Consider the following 4,901-nt stretch of genomic DNA (forward strand, 5'->3'; position numbering starts at 1 on the left):
TGTCTATAGACAACTTAAATAGCGTCCTAAAAAGAACATATTAGGACACTTTTATAATGTTCTAAAATGTGATTACCTACTTTTAATCTTTTGATACACATACACGCGTCCTTAAAAATTAATTTATAGGACCCTTATGATGTAACGTTATAGCTACTTTAATATCAAGAAAATGGTCCTAATATCCCGAATAAGATTATAAAACCAATTTTATAAACAGACCATCAACATATAACATCCTAATAGTTATTGTATAACATAAACTAATGAAAGAAATAAAACTTCATTATATTTCAAATAAGCATGTTCATAACAAAAACACTAACCATAAATAAGTTATAACATTATCTGACATAAAATCTTAACATTTAACAAAGAAATTAAAGCAATTAAAGAAAAAAGAAGCATAAAATCTTGAGTCATCATGCGTCCTCAATCCTCATGAACTACCTACAAATAAACCATCCATGTATAAGCACTAAGTTCCATGATATTAAAATTATTTGTATCACAAGTTTAACAAATACATACCGAGATGAATGGATAGGGCCATGCGATGGATGATGCACCAATACAATCTTGAATTGTAGAAAATAAACCATATGGTTTTACCAAGTTTTAATATTTTTTATTGGTACTTGAGCGTTTACCTCACACCATTCTGGTTCAATCTGTGTACCACCAACTAGATCATTTGGGTCCAAGCTCTAGACCCTTCCTCTTGCTATAGTCTCGGTAGAGTTTAGAATGCTTTTGTGGAAAACTTCATCTCCAACTTAGATTTTAGTTTTCAACAAACTAGGATTTTGCCTGTCGCGCGTTGCGGCGGCGCGCGACGGGTGGAAACATATAGTTAGACAAAACACAATTTCGTAAAACGCAGTGTGTAAAAGACAATTACAAAAAAAAAGTGTAAATCACAACAACACAATGACTAAGACATTTCGTAAAACACAATGTATTGGCATTTGCAAAAGTAAGAGTTGTAGTCTAGGGGTTACAATTGCAATTTTTTTAAAAGTTGGACGGGTGTAAAAATAGAGTAAAAAAGCAAAGTCTAAAAAAGATAGGTATGTCCATCATTTGGTATTATGCAGACGACTTCAAAGAGTCAAATCGTTAAGTTCATAATTTGGATATTTGATCTAGGTGCATGTAGTCTTTTGCTATGCTATTTTATTACTAATTTTTTTTTTTAAATATTTGCCAGGTGTATGTGGACTTTTGCTCTACTATTTTATCACTAACAATTTTTATGCCATTTTTTTCCATCACCAAGAATTTGGCTTTTCATAATTTGCCAAGAAACCAAATAATGAGAGTTTATTTTCACTTCAAATAAAACATCACCCAGCAAATGACATAAAATTTAGTAAACATATTTTTTTAACAAACTTTTATATATTAAGCAAAAGGGACCAACAAGAGGCTATTTAATAAACACATACATACCTATATCACCCTATTTAGTGTCCGACGTGTAATATGTCCAATATTTACCGGGGTTGACTTATTCCTTTTCCCAGCATATCACGTGATAATCTTACACATGCTTTCGCCTCCTGACATTTGTACCTTCTAGTAGTCATGTTATCTAATCTCTGCATAGATCAAAATCACTATTGTCATTACTTGGACGTTAATAAAGAAGATGCTACATAATTATATGCATATAATCGCAATACAATTAGAAGGAAACGTACAAGGATATACTGTTGTTTGTGCCGAGTGGAAGGGAGAGAATGAAAATTAGCATCTGGGACCGCGATCACATTGTTTTAGTGAAACTGGGTAAAATCACAAAAGCAACAATATAAACACTTATTCAAAGAAAACTTAATGGATGATATAATACCAATATAATCTTTCATATTCTACCAGCACTCTGTGTATAGCCACCAGCCTCCCACCAAAACTTGATAGCATTGTGCACAATTCTGAAAATAGCAAAAAGTTAGATTTAAGTAGTGTAGCCTTCAACTTAATAGTTATTTCACATGCAACTATCAGTTCATTTTTTACTAAATGGATTTATGTAGAATACTTTCAATGCCTAGCTAAGATGGTTGTAGACTACCCGTGGAAGCAGATGACTCATTTACTCGGTGAACCAAACGTGTCAAAAACTACTCGTTTTGACTGTTCAATGTCAGGCTAAGATGTTTGTAGACTACCCGCCGAAATAGATCCACCCATTAAATAATCATTAGCTGGAGAGATTTTATTGACTTCTGTAACCCACACACACTGTTTGCATTCCAACCAAAATTGGATGTGTAGGACAATAGGCTCTAAGGAGGATTCCCAACGTTGAACTCTAGATCCAGTAATAGGTCCCTCGTATGGATCATAAGGAAACATGTATTACCCTAAATACGCAAGGCCAACTTCTAATAAGTTCAATTTCCAAGATAAATACATTAAAAAACAATAAATTATGTTATAAAGATTGAGGTCAATACCTTCAATAAGTAGGGTTAAATGCAACTGCAGCGACACCAGAACCCCAGTGTTCCTAGCTTCAGCATCTGCAACAAAACAACCCAATACAAAAAAGAACACTCAATCGAAAAGCATGACAAAAACACAAAATGTACAGTAATTCCAACAAAACAAATTACAATTCTAATGTCAAAACTAACAAACTACAATCAAAACACAAACATAACTATGAACAATCATAAATCAAATCATCACAACAGTTTTCAAACGCTTTTAAAATTACCAAAGTGTTTGTGCGTGTTGAGGTTGTAGAGATTATTCGGCTCTTTGCCAAATCTAGTTTCAAATGGTCTTAACCAGCCGCGAATGGCTTAGACCGAACTCACGTCTGGTGCCTACGTGACTGGCGCACCCTTAACCCTTTAACTACTAGCTAAAAACATTTTTTCAAAGTGCAACAAAGTAGACATCATGTCAAGAACAAATTATTAGTAAAGCTACATTCTAATCTATCACTAAAGATGATAAAAAGAAAATCATCCTACCATATAACAACCATTACACATGTCCCATTGACAGTTTACTGAACCAACCATAAATAATCTACATATATTAAGCCATCAACCACCAGATAGAAGATAGATGACATATAAATGCCCAAGAAAAATGATATTGTGTTCTACTTCATTTTTTTTCTTTATAACAATGACAAAGTTTCTCATAAACTCAATAAAATGAAGAGTTTACCTTTCTTTTCTTTACTGTTGAATCAAAACGGCTAAGCTCCAAATCTTTAATTGAAGGGAATACAAAAAAACAGATCTAAAATCCACTTGAAATTCAAAATAAATGCAATATACTTAATTAATTTAAAAGAAATTGAACAAGGGTATTACATAATTTAACTAAATTAAAAGAAACTCGATGAATATAAGTCTAAACCCTATATCTCCAACAAAACAAGCAACTTCGAACCAAACCCGTGTCAAGAATCACAAAATAAAAAAAGAAGAGCTTTTTCTTGCAAAAGGGATAAAATTCCTAAACTATTGGGTTTTTGCAAAGCATGAAATTCTTCACTCCAATTGTTCCCTATTGCTTCAGAGCTGCTCTACAAACAAAATTCACCAACAATATAACCCTATTCAAATCATGAAAATGATCTAATAAAGTAACTACGATTTATAATTTATAACTTGAAAATGCTCCAAGGACACCGACAGATGTCAAAAGAAGATGAGGTTTGCGATTCCATTACCGTTTGTTCTTTATCGCAGGTTCTTAGTCGTCAAGTTCCATCTTTGTGCATGAAGGGAAAGAGAGAGGCGAGTGTTAGTTTCAAGAAACTAGGGCAAAAAGGGAAGGAGAGAGGGCTTTGGAAATTTGAGGCCAGGATCGTTTTCAAGTATGGATGAGGATTTGAATAGATGGTGTGGATAGTGATCCTTATGCTGCATCCCTATTGGTTGTGGTTTTTTTTTAACGGCAAATTTGGATCATTGACGGATCACTGGAGTATCATGGTGCCATTAGCGGAACCACCCGATCATATCCATCTCCACTAGGCTTAATTCTTATATACCAATTCAGGAGGAAACCCAATAAATATGAGAAAAATCCCTTTGTGGAAATCGAACCCAGGACCTATTGGTCCCAAATGCTTATCTCACCTCCAAGAAACCAATAGGCTATAAAGCTATGGACTATTGGTTGTGGTTTTACTTTTGATAAGCTTTATGAGTTGTGTTGTATTTCTATTGTAGCTTTGATGTCTTATACCTTGTGGATTATAACTTGTATTCTCTTAATTTTCAACATTGTCTCTAATATACATTATTATATATATAGTAATAGATAGTGGCAGATCAATGATATATTTTTTTTCATTGGGGTCCATATTTTGTGTAAGAATTTTTCACAACCAAACATTAAAATTTTCAGGTCGATCATCGTAGTTGGGTCGGGGCTAGGAAATAATGTAGAAACATTTAGTGGACATGAAACCACCACATTATATGTTAGAAGTTTTATTTAGTAATCAAGCGTTAAATAAAATCGACATTCAATTTATCATTTTTAAAGAAGCAAATTAAAGGGTCAATGGAGCATTATGGAATTTACTAGGCCATTTGGGCCTTTAGAGATTATATTGTATCGTAATGTCAATTATAAATAGCATATATTATTAATACAACATGTGAGGCCTTATTAGTCATGATCGTTTTTAATTGACTATTTGGCCTTTATTATGTCATGGTGGGTTTGTATATCAAGTTGTAGTGAGATCATAATGGGCAATAATATATCATAATGTCATAATGGACTATATCGGTCCTTACAATGGGCAATAACATATCATAATATCATAATATTGGTTCTTATTAGTCACGATGGCCTTTGGTAAAACCATGTATGTTTTATTATATCATATTGGATCTTTCTATTGAGTTGACCAAGTC

General features: G+C 33.1%; 1 long non-coding RNA gene across 15 annotated transcripts; it reads right to left on the reverse strand.

Moving 5' to 3' along the window:
* Nucleotides 1-306: 306 nt before the first annotated feature.
* Nucleotides 307-3,910, reverse strand: LOC110891079. Of its 15 annotated transcripts, none has more exons than XR_002564987.2 (9): nt 3,701-3,907; nt 3,339-3,553; nt 3,190-3,233; nt 2,463-2,528; nt 2,078-2,369; nt 1,879-1,937; nt 1,704-1,787; nt 532-1,601; nt 307-450 (listed from the first exon to the last, which is right to left on the reverse strand). It is a non-coding gene; the product is annotated as an uncharacterized LOC110891079 (long non-coding RNA). The 15 variants fall into 15 exon arrangements; XR_002564986.2 differs by having other exon boundaries at nt 3,339-3,548; nt 3,701-3,905; XR_004872968.1 differs by lacking the exon at nt 2,078-2,369 and having other exon boundaries at nt 3,339-3,548; nt 3,701-3,904.
* Nucleotides 3,911-4,901: the final 991 nt, after the last annotated feature.

Source organism: Helianthus annuus, chromosome 11 (genome assembly GCF_002127325.2).
Source record: "Helianthus annuus cultivar XRQ/B chromosome 11, HanXRQr2.0-SUNRISE, whole genome shotgun sequence".
Classification (NCBI taxonomy): Eukaryota; Viridiplantae; Streptophyta; class Magnoliopsida; order Asterales; family Asteraceae; genus Helianthus; species Helianthus annuus.